We start from the raw sequence: 16,724 nt of genomic DNA on the forward strand, positions 1-16,724 counted from the left end.
AGAACTATGGTTTATTTGCTACCACCTTTTATAACTTGTAAACCAAAAAAATAGAGCCACCAGAGGTGTTACATACAAAAATACCAAAAGGTGGCAACATGAAGATATTTTCAATAAATTTCCTTTGGTATGACTTTTACACTACCTGAAATATTAAAATTGCAAAGTCTTATTTAACAAAAAGGATTTTTCTTTTTGTTAACTTTTCTTCTAGAAAATAGCTGTTATGATATACGGAATGGGATTTTTTCTTTTATTGTTATGTGATTCCATACAAGAATTTTTAATGAATGCTCTAGTATTTCTAATCTAAAGCCTTTGAGCCTCACAATCCCTGTATCAGGGTTGGATGACCAACAGTACACAAACTGGAGTTTAGTCCTATTGTATCAGAATTTCAAGATAATTTCCTTTCCATAAAAGGCTTTGAGTACATCTACCCTGATGATCAGATCACCTGGTCTCAAGGTCTGGGGAGAAATCCTAGTGGGTGACTTTTTTTCCCCTGATGTTCCCTCTTTGTATTCTCTTGTCCTCCTCTAGGATTCGCCTCTGATGGTGTAAATAGTGATCTTATCTGTCACACCTTTATTGTAAACCCTTAGGCCGAGTTCCAGGTGGGGCCCTGAGTGTGCTGCCCTCTGTCAGCATTTTCACCTCTCTTCCCGGCTCACGCGGGATCCCAGAGCTGGAGAGCAGACTCTGAGAGGGAGTTTCCTGTATGAGACATTTGTCAGGGAATGCCTTTGCCCTTGAGATCAACCCATGTGGCAGGGAGGGGTGGAGAAGAAGGCCTGGCTGTGCGCAGGGAGGAGGGGCTGCTGTGCAGGGCTCACAGCAGGCCCCCACCATCAGTGGAAGCTCTGGAGTCGTGAGGCCCTTCAGAGCTGTCCCCAGCTGAGTCAGAGGGCCAGTCTTCTAGACCATGGGTTGGATAGTCCCTCCATGACACGGGAAGGAGGTGTCACCAGGGAGGGGCATTTTCTTCAGCAGAGGCAGTGGGGACAGAACATGCTGTCCCCTCCCAGCACCTGAGGGGGTGAGTCCTTAGGTCCCAAAGGGAGATCTGCTTGGCTCCCCACCTGGGCTCCTCTCCAGCCCTGTGTGACTTGTCCCTGAGGCCTCTGGACCTGCTTGTCTGTTGTTGATGCTGAAATTTGGTCTCTGTTCACTGGTACCAAATTGAACCTTGGAGAGTTTTTGATGAAGTAGAAAAGAATAGCTTTATTGCTTTGCCAGGCAAAGGGAGCCACAGAGGGTTAATACCCTCAAAACTGAATGTCCCAACCCAGGTGCATTTGGGAAGGAACTATAAGGAACAGGGTGCATGCGGGGCCTACAGTCCCTAAATCTAGAGATCTTCTGGCATCCGATGGTCTCGTGATCTGTGGTTCTCAAGGTTATTGAACTGTGGCCTTCTCTCTGGAACATATTCCATTTGGTGGGGGTTTTAGTTCTGCAGAAGAGCTTGATACTGTTCTGTGTTTCCCTTGACGGGGAACCAGGACCCTGCCCCAAGGCTACACATTGTTTCATAGGGCTCCTCCATTGTCTCTTCATCCCTCTTCTCCCCAACTAGCAACTGTGTGAGCCTTCCCTTTGGAACTCTGGGAATGGGACACAGAAAGGCTTTTATGCCCAGGAGCCCCTCAGGGTCCTGCCTGCTCAGATTCATTACTTCTCTTACTTGGAAACTTCTTGTTTGCTGTTTTTCCCTACTTTGTCTGCTTGTTTCCTCTTCAAACCTTATTTTACACAAAAGCCACAGCACCCTATATTTCTCTTCCTTTATAGTGCTCATCTCACTGGTCATTGTTTGTTCACTCTTTCTATCTTATCCAACAGGCGCAACTCACTGCATCCCTGAAGGGTGGAATATGGTACATGCCAGGCATTCAACAAATAAGGGTTGACTTGAAGAGTCGGACACGACTGAGCGACTTCACTTTCACTTTTCACTTTCATGCATTGGAGAAGGAAATGGCAACCCACTCCAGTGTTCTTGCCTGGAGAATCCCAGGGACGGCGGAGCCTGGTGGGCTGCTGTCTATGGGGTCGCACAGAGTCGGGCACGACTTGAAGCAACTTAGCAGCAGCGGCAGCAACAGTAAAATGAGGGAGAGTGTTAAAATGTTTTAAAAATTATTTTGCTTATCAAATATTTCTTCTTTCATAAATAATATGCAGAATTGTGTGATTATAATTCATACTTGATTTATTCATTACTTTATCGAATGTAGCATCTTCTTTTTTTCTTATGGTCTTATTCTTGTGAAAAATCAAGTACCAAATAATTTATGTCAGTCATCACAGAGGTGAAAACATTGGTCAGTTTGAAGCATTTTGAATGACTAAGAAAACGAAGATCATGGCATCCGGTCCCATCACTTCATGGGAAATAGATGGGGAAACAGTGGACACAGTGTCAGACTTTATTTTGGGGGGCTCCAAAATCACTGCAGATGGTGACTGCAGCCGGGAAATTAAAAGACACTTACTCCTTGGAAGAAAAGTTATCACAAACCTAGATAGCATATTGAAAAACAGAGACATTATTTTGCTGACTAAGGTCTGTCTAGTCAAGGCTATGGTTTTTCCAGTGGTCATGTATGGATGTGAGAGTTGGACTGTGAAGAAGGCTGAGCACTGAAGAATTGATACTTTTGAACTGTGGTGTTGGAGAAGACTCTTGAGAGTTCCTTGGACTGCAAGGAGATCCAACCAGTCCATTCTGAAGGAGATCAGCCCTGTGATTTCTTTGGAAGGAATGATGCTAAAGCTGAAACTCTAGTACTTTGGCCACCTCATGAGAAAAGTTAACTCATTGGAAAAGAGTCTGATGCTGGGAGGGATTGGGGGCAGGAGGAGAAGGGGATGACAGAGGATGAGATGGCTGGATGGCATCACCGACTAGATGGACATGAGTCTGAGTGAACTCCGGGAGGTGGTGATGGACAGGGAGACCTGGCGTGCTGCGATTCATGGGGTCACAAAGAGTCGGACGCGACTGAGCGACTGAACTGAACTGACTGAAGTATCCATAAAATTTAAGAAAGACTAAAATGCTGTCTTCCAAGTGGATGTATCTGTGATTTATTGCTGCATTTTCAGAAAGTATAAATAAGCAAACAAATTTTATAATTATCTCCATTCCAGGTAAGAAAGACTGTGTGTGAAGATAAATATGTATTTGCAAAGTAGTTAGAATCAAGGTCTGTGTTATGATATAGAAGTCTTGTGTTCATGGAAGACTCGAAATACTCTTTATGATCACCCAGTACTTGACAAAAAAGAAGAGAGCCAAGTAGTTTGAGAGAGCTGTAAGTCTAAATCGTTTGTCATGTTCAGTCAAAATAAGAAATATCAATTTGATTGGAGAAATAAAAATAGAGGTGGATTTATAAAACCTTGGTTTAATATTTTCTAGACTTTATTTCCAGCAATTCTTCCATGAACTGCAAGATTTCTGCCCTCTTGTTTGTTTGATAAACATTAGCTGAAAAAACTCCTTTGATTTAGACTAGATTTTTCTTAAATTGTGTTTACTGTTCTGTCAAATTAAATAAATATAAATATTTATATATAAAAATAAATAAAATAAAATAAAAATATATATAATTTTCTAAGGAAATTTTAAAGTTGCTCACTTTATGAGGAAATAAAAATACTTTTGATAACTTCATCTAGCTGTCTGGTGATCAGTATATAAGTCTTAGATAAAAGCCCCCTGATTATAGAAGGGTGCCCCTTTGAAGTGAGCCAGTCCATGGTTATTTCCTCACAGAGAAGTTACCCAGTTGACGCAACTTTTGGTTCTGTGTCATAGCTTATAGAATGTGTGCATGCGCCAGGGAGCCATAGGGTCTGGGTTTGAGTCTTCACTGGATAATAGGTGGATTCCGTTAATCTTTTTGACCAGCTTCCTTATCTAAAACATTGGAATAATGACTCTTACTTCATGGAGTAGCAGCAGGAATTCTATGCAGGAGTCTGCAGGGACTGCCCCAAGGAGCCAGCATGAAGCCCTCAGCAAATGGTAGAGACTGTTACTGGGACGGATCTCAGTTGTGTCTGACTATCTGAGACCCCATGGACTGTAGCCCTCCAGGCTCCTCTGTCGGTGGGATTTCCCAAGCAAGAATAGTGGGGGTGGGTAGCTATTCCCTTCTCCAGGGGATCTTCCTGATCCAGGGATCAAACCTGTGTCTCCTGAATTGCAGATGGATTTTTTACCATCGGAACCACCTGGGAAACCCGTTATTATGAATAGTGCCTGGAAGTGGCATATGTTTTTATTTCCCAATTTCAAAGTTGATTTTTGAAATGAAAGTTTATTTCCCCATTGAATTCTAAAAGTTTTACACATGTATGAAGAAAAGACTGTTACAATTTAGAAATTATATTTTGGAAACTTAGGAGAGCCTTAAAATATTTTGGCTGTTCCCTGAAACTCCTTTGACATTTAAAAATTGTCAAGACACCAGCAGGTATTTCAAAATGAGATCAGGCCTGATTCATTTGGATGAATATGGTGGTTTCTGAATTTATTTGATTATGTCGAGGCCCTTTGTTCCCAGTATTTCCCTTGGATCTTGTGTATATGTAATCAAGACAAAGTATGGAGTGCCTAGGATTTCGGTGGGAAAAATTCATTAGGAATTAATAATTTTAAGATCACTATTTATGTCTTTCGCTTTTGCTCTTGAGTTTAAATAGCTTGCCAGGACAGAGTTAAGAACAAAGTGCTATGGGAGTCCACAGAAGGAGTGACTAACTCATTCTGGAAGACCTCATAGAAGAAGTGACATTTGGGTTGGCTTTGAAGGATGAATTGTTTGCCAGATGGAGATTGGGATGGGTGTGGGTGGTTTTCACAGACCAAGGGAGTGATACGTGAAAAGGCACAGCCCTGAAAGCACACGTATTTCATTAACAGTAAAAAAAAAAAAAAAAAATTATCTGCTGGGACCCTAGGACATGACAATATGAAAGCTGCCTTCAGGCCTGTGCAAGAGAGGCCAATGGGGAATGGTGTGTCGAGATATTGGAAGAGGATTGGGGCCAGATCCAGAAGGGTGTATATCCTAAGGAATGTATTCTTTACCTGAAAGGCAGTTGCTCACATCTGTATGTTAGAGAGGTTTCTGGGTTGACCCAGGAGGTGAGAGAATAGCTGAGATCTTGGAAGGTGTTAACCGCAGTCTAGATGGGAGATGAGATGTGGTGACAGAGGTCGGAACAAAAGAAGTTAAGAGTGGGATACTTAGGTGATAGAATTGGTTTGCAGAAGGAGAAAGAATTTTAATTAATGTGTGTGGGATATGTATGATATTACATGAGCTTTAATCTCGTATTGAAACCTTTTTCTTAAAGCACACAGGAGTTTTATTCTCCAAGGTATATAGAGTTCCTTTCACAATAGGGAATGTTTTCTTTTTCTGGCTTCTGACTCCTTAAAAGAAAATCCATCCTACTGGCATCTGTGTTGCTGCAAATGGCGTCATCCCGTTCTTTTTCACGACTGAGTAGTATTCCACTGTGTTTATGCACCACGTCTTCTTTACCATTTCTTTGTCGCTGGACCTTTGGGTTGTTGTCCTGTTCTAGCTGTCGTGAATAGTGCTGCTGGGGAGGGGAGGACTGGGAGTTTGGGATTAGCAGACGTAAACGGTCATATATAGATAGGATGGATAAACAACAAGGTCCTACTGTATGGCACAGGGAACTATATCCAGTCCCCTGCGAGAAACCATAATGGAAAAGAGGATGAGAAAAGAATGTCTATATGTGAGTAACGGAGTTACGTCGTCGTACAGAAGTGATTGGCTGTATTATACTTGTCACTTTCATGCACACACACGTGTGTGCCCGCGCACACACACATGAAGTGACTGGCTATATTATACTTCAGTCATGTGCACGTGTGTGTGCACACATAGACACACATGTGCATACACACACACACACACATGAAACCCTGTCCTGTTTAGTCCTACCCTGGGCAGAAACTGCCCTGAGCAGTATTCTGGACCCAAATGAAAGGCTAATGGGGAGAGGGTGGGCACACACCAGGGAGCCCCCAGACACCCTAGGAACTGGTGGGACAGCTAGGAGGGATGCAGTACAGAGCGAAACTCCAAAAGACACCTATGTTTCCACACACACAGCCATGGAGTCAACCCCATGAAATAGGTTAGTATTTCACAGCTAATTTTTTTTTTTTTTAAGAAGAAGAAATGTCAGTGCATTCCTTAAAAGTAAGGCAAGTAAGTTTAGGAAAGAGTAATTAAACCAAATGAAATAGTTTTTGCTGTCATTTTTTAATTTCCCATCACCTTGAATCTGATAGCATGTTTTGTGAATTCCAAGAGAATAATAATAGGATAATAGGAATCTATCTCAAAACCTATTTATTTATTTTTAAAAAATCATACATGACTCAGAGTCTCACTGAGAGTTAATAAGATTAAATGTGTTTTCCAAGGGTTTTAAAGTTAATAAGAAGCCCTGATATTTAAATCCATGCTGTTTGTTTTACCTGATATTGTTTCCCTATTGAAGTTGTTGAATTTAGGATTTGAGGCTGAGAAGCAAGTCAGCGCTGACTCAATGGCTTCTAGTTTGAGTGACCACAGTTACTGGCACTTTTAACTGGAACAGGAAATAGGAGTGAAGGAGTACTTTTGTTTTTATTTTGTATGTGTGGGAATGGAATGGATCATCATTTAAGCTTTGGACTTGTTACATTTGAAGTAGTTGGTGGTGATGTCTGGTAAGCAGTTGTAATACAAGAAAAATGAAAGACATATTTTTGGACTTGACAGAACTGTAACTTTTTCTGTTATTAAATGAGCCATTAAGGTTTGGATATTCAATTTTATTGTAGCCTTAAATAAAAGTTTAGAAGTTAATGTTCCAAGTGGCCAAGGTAGTCACTTTGAAAACTTCTATTTTTTTTCTTTCTAGATGCAATATTACTTCATGCCCAAGTATCATACTTCATTTTGTGTATATATATTTTGTCAGAAAGGTGTCTGGAAAAAAATTTAGGAGAAAAATATCTTTAATCATTATCTTTAGAGAGAATTGTGGTATATCTAGCTCCTATGGAGTGTTTTAAGGATTTTCTGACACCAGTGAGTGTTACCACATGAATAAATTATATCTCAGTGGTGTTTTCAAGAGTTGTTCATCTCTGCCATGAGGTTACCCGTATGATTTTTTTTTTAATTTCTGTCTCATACAACTCTGGCATGACCTGTTTAAAGGTATTAGTAGATGCTGGTTGTTATCAATATTCCTTAATTTTCTATGGTCCCTTCTACTGTTGTTGTCCAAGTAACTGAAGAACTAGCTATTAGATCACAAAATATAACCCCCTTCCTAAATGGTCAGTGTCAGGGAGAAGTGAAGTAGACCCCTGAATACTCTGGAAGGCAAAAAGTTAATATCAAATAGGCAATATAAATAAGATAGTTACATCAATTCGGAAGGCACTTTTGGTGATTTTCCTGGTGGTCCAGTGGTTATGATTCTGCACTCCCAATGCAGGGGGCCTAGGTTCAATCCCTGGGCAGGGAACTAGACCCCACACGCTGCAGCTAAGAGTTCAGATGCCGAAACTAGAAAAAAAAAAAAAAAAAAGACCCTACATGCTGCAACTAAAGATCCTGCATGACCCAACAAAGATTTAGATCCTGCGTGCTACAGGTAATACCCAGTGCCACCAAATAAATAAACAGATATTGAAAAACACAGGCGCTTTTGCTGGGTGGGGATTGGTCATGGTTTTTCTTTAGTTTTGAGTGGAGGATAAGTGCTTTACAGTATTGTGCTGGTTTCTGCCATACATTGACATGAGTCAGCCACAGCCATATGCCCCCTCCCTCTTGAACCTCCCCCCGCATCCCAGCCCTCTAGGCTGTCAAAGAGCACGCGGGTGCCTTCCCTGTGTCGCACAGCAAACTCCCACTGGGAATCTGTTTTACACATGACAGTGTATATGTTTTCATGCTACTCTCTTAATTCGTCTCACCCTCTCCTTCTCTTGCTGTGTTCACAGTCTGTTCTCTATGTCTGAGACTCCCTTCCTGCCCAGAAAACAGGCCCATCAGTACCATTCTTCAAGATTCTGTACTCAAGCACTGATATACAATATTTGTCTTTCTCTTTCTGACTTAGTTCACTCTGTACAATAGGCTCTAGGTTCATCTATCTCAAATGTGTTCTCTTTTATAGCTGTAATATTCCACTGTACATAGGTACCACAATTTCTGTATCCATTCATTTGTCATGGACATCTAGGTTGCTTCCATGTCCTAGCTATTGTAAACAGTGCTGCAGTGAACATGGGTTACATGTGTCTCTTTCAGCTACGGTTTTCTCAGGGTATATGCCCAGTAGTGGGATTGTCGAATCATATGGTAGTTTTATTCCTAGTTTTTAAAGAAATCTCCATACTGTTCTCTGTAGTGGCTTATCAGTTTCTATTCCTACTAGCAGTGCAGAGGGTTCCCTTTTCTCCACATTCTCTCCAACATTTTTGTAGACTTTTAAATGATGGTCATTCTTGGTATGAGGTGATAGCTCATTGTAGTTGTGATTTGCATTTCTCTAATAATGAGTGATGTTGAACACCTTGTCATGTGTTTTTGACCCTCTGTATGTCTTCTTTGAAGAAATGTCTGTTTAGGTCTTCTGCCCCTTTTTTGGTTTGGGTTGTTTGCTTTTCTGGTATTGAGCTGCATGAGCTGTCCGTATATTTTGGAGATCAATCCTTTGTCAGTTGTTTTGTTTGCAATTATTTTCTCCCATTTTGAGGGTTGTCTTTTAATCTTGTTTATTGTTTCCTTTGGTGTGTGAAAACTTTCAAGTTTAATTAAGTCCCATTTGTTAATTTTTTTCCCCCATTACTGTAGGAGGTGGGTCAAAGAGGATCTTGCTGTGATGTATGTCAGAGGGTACTGCCTATGTTTTCCTCTAAGAGCTTTATCATTTCTGGCCTTACATTTATATCTTTAATCCATTTTGAGTTTTTTTTGGGGGGGTATGGTGTTAAAAGGTGTTCTAGTTTCATTCTTTTACACGTAGCTGTCCAGTTTTCCCAGCACTACTTATTGAAGAGGCTGTCCTTTCTCTGTTGTAGATTCTTCCCTCCTTTGTAGCGATACAGTGCCCATAGGTGCATGGGTTTATCTCTGGGCTTTCAGCTTACTCCATTGTTCTGTATTTCTGTTTTTGTGCCAGTGTCATGCTGTCTTAATGACTGTAGCTTTGTAGTATAGTCAGAAGTCAGGAAGATTGATCCCTCTAGCTCCATTCTTCTTTCTCAAAATTGCTTTGGCTATTTGAGGTCTTTTGTATCTCCATAAAAATTGTGATTTTTTTTTGGTTATAGTTCTTTGAAAACTAGCATTGGTAGTTTGATAGGGATTGCATTGAATCTGTAGATTACTTTGAATTAATCTACATTGAATTTGTAGATTACATTTTCACAATATTCTTCCAATCCAAGAACATGATATATCTCTCCATCTGTTTGTGTCATCTTTGATTTCTTTCGTCAGTGTCTGTATAATTTTCTGCATACAGGGCTTTTGTCCCTTTAGGTAGTTTTATCCCTAGGTATTTTATTATTTTTCTTGTTGCAATGGTGAGTTGGATTTTTCCTTAACTTTCTAAATTTTAATCATTAATGTATAGAAATGTAAGGGATTTCTGTGTGTTGGTCATGGTTTTATAGATCATTTTACTCCCTGTAGGACGAAGGCTCAGAGAGTGTTCAGGTGGTGGGTGTAGTGAGTGAAGGTCAGAAGGACACGCAGCGTGTGTATGGAATGACAAGCAGGCAGATTTGGCTGGAATGCAGAGTTCATGGAATAGTGTGGTTAGAGACAGGCTCAAATAAGGTTGCTTGGAATCAAACTGAGGAGGACTTAATAATATCTGATTTCTTAAGAAAACACAGTCTCCCAGGCTCTTAGTAGGAGCCTGGCTATGATGCTTCTGTGGGCTGGAGTTTGACTATCAGGCCAGCTGATAGCATGGCGCACACAGGCTTCCAACTAATTGAAAATCAAGGCCTCTCCCCTTTTTCCCACTTGCATTTGCATTTCTCTGATGCCTTTTGATTTTGGGCAAAATTATCTGTTATTTTGATGATGATTTGTGGGTGAGCTTTAAGGAAAAGATGAAGTTAGATGGATTTCTTTTAAAATACCAACAGAAATAAAAAAGGAGACAGCATCAGTGAAAATACATGCCAGACTTCTCAGCTGTGGTCTTATCATGTTAGCTTTAGTGCAGGCTCACAATGTGTGTGTGTGTGTGTGTGTGTGTGTATGTACACTTTAGTTGCCATGACGACCTGCTAGGCAGCAGTATCCCCCCATTTGGTATGCTCTACCATCAAAATTTGTCATGGAAAGGAAATTTAAGACTTTTCAAAGAGTGAAGTCAGTACTTTTTTTTTCTAAGCAGATGGATTGTACATTTTTTAAAAAAAAGACGGTCGCTACAGTTTTGATTTCCAAGTTGTAAGTAAAGCCAGACCTGAAGGCAATGTTCCAGGGGGTTTGAAATTCTGGCATTTAAATGGTTTCTCCTAGATGGTCCCCATGACAACAAAACTCCATGCAGGTATTGAGTATCATCTTTGCTATAAAATATTCATACCATAAAAATGCCTTTGATTCTCAATGCTGTCTAATAAACTAAGGCAGGAGAATTTAGCTAGTTCAAGGTGTTATATGGGCAAATATTTCAAAATCTTTTTTGTTAAGAGCTTAATAAAATTATAATTATAAGCAATCTGTTAAAAAATTGAATGATGTTAAATTTATGTTTTGTTCACTTAAAAACAAGTAAATACTATTTCAATTGCCAGTTGGGAAAAATACTGTTTTATGATTGAAAATTTTAAATTTCCTAAGCATAGAAAATGAATGTTTTAATAATGGTGATTTTATAGTATAATAAATAGTCTCAGTGTTCTGGCATATACCTTCTCCCCCTAATTTTTCTGCCAAAGATAAATTTCATTTTCAAGTTAATACCTGATGAAGCTATATATTTATTAAAAGATGTAATTGAATACTAGTTTTAATGTTTATATCAGTAGCCATTGTGTGCTTTTTGAAGCTTTGTGAAGGGTTTTAAACTGTTACTCAGGTATAATGAATGCAGTGCCATTTTTAGGGAATAAGTTGTTTATTCGTTTACCAGTATCACTTGCATTTTAAAAGGATCACTTTTTTCTAAAAGTGACAGTATTCTTCCTATATTTGTTTATTGTTAAACATTCTATTTTATTTATTGACCATTGAGGGGAAGACAATGAAATCTTTAGTTCGCATCTGTATCCTTATCTCGGGTAAGAAGGCCTGCTTTGTCAAATCCAGATGTCTCTGCCTGGTGCTCATTACAGTGTCCCCTTCTGGACCACAGTTCCCGGAGAAGGATGTAGGGAATCATGGCAAAGACGCTGGGAGCTGGAGGAACCTTGAAGGGGAACAGGGGTAACTTCCTAAGAACTGAACCATGGGAAGGAAGTTCATTACAGCAGATGGAGGGAGTGGATGGTCTGGAAGAAATGAGAAAGCTGGACTCATCCTGAGAGATCTTATAAGGGTGTTCTTGTTTGGTCTCTTTCTGCAGATTCAGTCAGGCCTTAAATTAGATTTTCTCTTGTCTCCTGTTATGACCTATTCTAATATATCCACATTCCTGATTGTTGTAACAACCCACTTCACTTCCTTTGATGACCACATTGATGACTCTAGTCTTCAGTGACTCTTCATCATGAAACTTTAAATTTTAGTCACAGGGATGTACTTGTCCATGAGGTGTTCTCTGCACCATCATATCTTTCACAGCGTTAACTATTGGCTGGCAGTGTGGTTGCTAGAGCCTGATTACCTGGGCTGGAATTCTGGCCCTCCTCTGTGACCCTGGGAAGGTCATTAGCTTCTCTTGTCTCAGCATCTTCCTCTGTGAAATGGGAACAATAATGGTACCTGATTCATACAATTATGTAAGAATTGATATATTAGGGACATCCCTGGTGGTCCAGTGGTTAAGATTCCACTCTTCTTATGCAGGGGATGCGAGTTCGATCCCTGGTTGGGGAACTAAGATCCAATATGCTCCAATGTATGGCCAAAAAAAAAAAAAAAAAAAAAAAAAAGAATTGCTATATCATAATTGTCTAATATGTTAGTTTTCTACTGCTGCTGTATCATGTCACCACAAACCAAGTGGCTTAAAACAACACAGATTTTGTCATCTTATGGTTTTATAGGTCACATTTCCCTCATGGGCCTCACTGGGCTAAAATCAAGGTGTTGGCAGGACTACATTCCCTAGTGGAGTCTTTAGGGGAAAATTCATTTTCTTGCCTTTTCTGGTTCCAAAAGGCCACCTATATTTCTTGACTCATAATACCACTCATCCACCCTTAAAGCCTTTTTTTCCCCTATAGTCAGCATCTCCCTCTGACTCTCCCCTTCTGCTTCCCTGTAAAGGACCTGTGGTTATATTGAGCCCATTTAGATAATCCAATATAATCTCCTTATTTACTTAAATATTTTAATTGTTTATTTAATTAGCTGCTCCGGGTCTTAATTATGGCCTGTGAGATCTTTAGTTGCAGATTGTAAACTCTCAGTTGCAGCAGGTAAGATCTACTTCCCTGACCAGGGACCAGACCCGGGCCCCCTGCTTTGGGAGTGCAGAGTTGTAGGCATCGGACCACTAGGGAAGTCCTGGTCTCCCTGTTTGTAAAATCTGGCTAATAGTAACCTTGATTCCATCTGCAGCCTTAAGTCTCCTTTGCCATGTAACCTAATGTCTTCACAGGATCCAGGGAGTTAGGAGATGGAAGGAAACCTCTAGTATGGAGTGGATGATAATTCTTTCCCTTTTCACCCCATGATATCCTAGTGTTTGAGTAGAAGTTTATATTTTTCCACAATTCTTTTCTATTTGGGGGCAGGTATGTTACCCCAGGCAGAAGAGAGGGGCCAAAGAAAGAGAGAAAAGTGGGAAGGATTATGTGGCAATGCTATTTTTTTCTTTTGCATCTATATGGACTAGAGCTAATTCCTTTGTCAAATGTTTATAACTATCCAAATTGACCTTCCCCTTTGGTTAGTGCCTCTGAAAGGTTTGCTGACAGTGGTGAAGAAGGCAACATTTAATTCATTTATCCATGAGCGGTTGTTTTCCTACTGACACTTATTCTTTTTTTTGCTTATATCCATAAAATGTGACCTAATTACATAAAATATTATGATTTAGAGTGGGCAGAGACTCAAAACAATGAAATAAAACGGGTCAACATTTGTGAGGTGGCTCACAGTTTATAAATGTTTTCTTAAAAATTATTTTATGAGCCCTGTCAGCATTTTGAGAACTAAGACAGCACAAATCTTTTAGATAACAAAGTCATCCCTAGAGATCTGTCTTCCAAAGAGGACAGGGTAAGAAAAGCACCTACCTTCTTCCTTTTTAAAGATTTTATTGGAGTATAGAGTTTTGTAGTGTTGTGTTGGTGACTGCTCTACAGCAGAGTGAATAAGCTATGTGTATACATATGTCCACTCTTTTTTTTTTGGATTTCCTTCCCATTTAGGTCACCGCAGAGCATGGAGTAGAGTTCCCTGGGTTATACAGTGGGTTCTCATTAGTTGTTAATTTTATACATAGTAACAATAGTGTATCTGTGTCAATCCCAATCCTGTCTTCTTCCTTGATTAAAATTTGCAGGTAGGATTAGTGTGAAGAGGGAAAGATGAATGAGTAGGTTAGTTCCCATTTCTATAGCCCGGGAAACCGGGAGGAGACACTGTTTGTACCTGTGTTTCTATGTCAGTCTGGTTCTCTTTGATTCTTGATATAACTCAGTTTGCAAGGGAGGGATGCGAGAGAGAGGCATTCTTTTCCTTTCTTAAACCAGGCCAGGGATATATTAAGCCATTGTTTTCTAGTACAGTGTACACTGACCAGCACACTCAGTGATTATATTTCATAAAAAGGGGGTGGAGGGGAAAGTGTGTTCACAGAACTCACCAAAGAAAAAAAGTCAGCTGATAGGTCAACAACAGCGAAATAATTCATTCTCTCTTCGAAAAGTGAATGCCAATAACAATAGCCATGATTCTGGCAACAAAATAATGCTTCAGAGGGTGACTTTCAGCTCTTGGCTCTCTCCTTTCCCTCCATGTCCAAAGGACATTTTCCCCAGCAACAGAACCAAGTGATTTATCCTTGCTCATGTCAGCTGCTGAGGTTTGCAGGACCACACAGTATGGCTGGTGGGCCAGGTCTGTCTTCTTTTGGCTGTAATTACAAAGGAAGCACACTTTATTTTTTTAAAGAGAAATACAAAGTGATATGTTTCTTATTAAAGCTTTTTGGGATGCTGTGGAGAAGATTAACCTTATAGCTTTGGGGTGCCAGAGTAAATTGTATTTAATAAAGTAATGCTCATTTTCCTACTTCGTTGCCCCCAAAACTTACAAGGTCAGTGAAGTGAAGGAAGCAGGCTTTCTTTAATGTCCATCTTGGTTATACCTCTGTTTTAAAAATGTTAAAAGATACTGGAATGAACTTTATGTTAACTGGCCTCTAAGTAAGTAAATAACTGCCGTTAAGTCTCTACAACTTATCCTAATTTTCTTAAGAGGATATAGATTTTACGTAATAAGCATTAATGTGCTCTTTTTAAAAATAGGTATTAGAGAGCTGCTTATAGCCTTTGGGACTTCCCTGATAGCTCCCACGGTAAAGCGTCTGCCTGCAATGCGGGAGACCCGGGTTTGATTACTGGATCGGGAAGATCCCCTGGAGAAGGAAATGGCAATCCGTTCCAGCTCTCTTGCCTGGAAAATCCCATGGACAGAGGAGCCTGATAGGCTGCAGTCCATGGGGTCGCAAAGAGTCGAACACGACTGAGCAACTTCACTTCACTTCACTATAGCCTTTTATTTGTCTCTGTTAACTTAGTCTTTAAAATGTAACAGTAATAATAGTTGTTAGTTCTGTTGCTTTGATCAGTGATCAGCAAACCACATAGCACAGACCACATCTGCCCTGCCTGCGCCTGCTTTTGTCAAGAAAGTCTTATTGGGATGCAGCCACATCCATCATTTACAAATTGCCTGTGGTTACTTTCCTGCTTCAGAGACATAGCTGCTGCTGCTGCTGCTGCTGCTAAGTCGCTTCAGTCGTGTCTGACTCTGTGCGACCCTATAGATGGCAGCCCACCAGGCTCCTCTGTCCCTGGGATTCTTCAGGCAAGAATACTGGAGGGGGTTGCCATTTCCTTCTCCAATGCATGCATGCATGCTAAGTTGCTTCAGTCGTGTCCGACTCTGAGAGGCATAGCTGAGTAGTTGAAATAAAGACGTTATGCCTTGCAAAGCTAAGATGTTTACTGTCTTGCCCTTTACAGAAAAAAATAGTGTCAACTGTTAGGTATGGTACATTATACCTTCTAGGTGATGTGGGTTCAAGAATCATCGAAGGCGGAGTCTCCAATAACTTAAATGTAGTTGGAGAAACAAGATCCCCAAATTTAAGTGATAGTACAAGTCAAATTGAAGTTCATTTATTTGTTGATTCAAATTGAGTGCTTTTTGAGTGCCGCCTCAGAGCTGGGCATTGTTCTAAAGTAAAAGAAATAGAAGTAATCAAAGAAGACAAAACACCCTCGTGGGTCTTGCAGCCTAGCAGAGCAGGCAGATAATAAACAGACAAACATCTCCTCTGACGCCTGGTATGTACTCTATTTTTATGTATATTGTGGGCACAGTAATGGTGGTGTTTGTCATTAGCAATAAATTGGTTAGTTTTCCAAAATATCTGAATCTCCGATGAGGTTTAGATTTTTAGAAAAAGGGAGGGGATGGAGAATGAAATATTTCAAACCAATAATTTTTTCTCTGAGCTTTTTATACATGGTTCAAAAGTGCGCAAGGATAGAACATGGCAAATAAAATATACACGTTTTGGTATGGCAGAAGAAAATTTGATTAGACAACAGGCAACCTGTGTTTTAGTCCCTGTTTAGAAGATCATGGCATCTGGTTCCATCACTTCATGGGAAATCGATGGGTAAAGAGTGGAAACAGTGTCAGCCTTTATTTTGGGGGGCTCCAAAATCACTGCAGATGGTGACTGCAGCCATGAAATTAAAAGACGCTTACTCTTTGGAAGAAAAGTTATGACCAACCTAGATAGCATATTAAAAAGCAGAGACATTACTTTGCCCACTAAGGTCCGTCTAGTCAAGGCTGTGCTTTTTCCAGTGGTCATGTGTGGATGTGAGAGTTGGACTGTGAAGAAAGCTGAGCACTGAAGAGTTGATGCTTTTGAGCTGTGGTGTTGGAGAAGACTCTTGAGAGTCCCTTGGACTGCAAGGAGATCCAAGCAGTCCATTCTGAAGGAGATCAGCCCTGGGATTTCTTTGGAAGGAATGATGCTAAAGCTGAAACTCCAGTACTTTGGCCACCTCATGCAAAGAGTTGACTCATTGGAAAAGACTCTGATGCTGGGAGGGATTGGGGGCAGGAGGAGAAGGGGACGACACAGGATGAGATGGCTGGATGGCATCACGGACTCTATGGACGCGAGTCTGAGTGAACTCCAGGAGTTGATGATGGACAGGGAGGCCTGGTGTGCTGCGATTCATGGGGTCGCAAAGAGTCGGACACGACTGAGCGACT

The 16,724-nt window shown here is 40.4% G+C and overlaps 1 protein-coding gene and 1 non-coding gene across 15 annotated transcripts in view; both read left to right on the forward strand.

The window, feature by feature from the left end:
* Positions 1–16,724, forward strand: part of BICC1 (BicC family RNA binding protein 1) — a 397,066-nt gene that overhangs the window by 264,017 nt on the left and 116,325 nt on the right. The gene's annotated exons all lie outside the window — the stretch shown is intronic.
* On the forward strand, positions 7,509–7,581 carry TRNAG-CCC (transfer RNA glycine (anticodon CCC)). Its single transcript has one exon. It is a non-coding gene; the product is annotated as a tRNA-Gly (tRNA).

Source organism: Ovis aries, chromosome 25 (genome assembly GCF_016772045.2).
Source record: "Ovis aries strain OAR_USU_Benz2616 breed Rambouillet chromosome 25, ARS-UI_Ramb_v3.0, whole genome shotgun sequence".
Classification (NCBI taxonomy): Eukaryota; Metazoa; Chordata; class Mammalia; order Artiodactyla; family Bovidae; genus Ovis; species Ovis aries.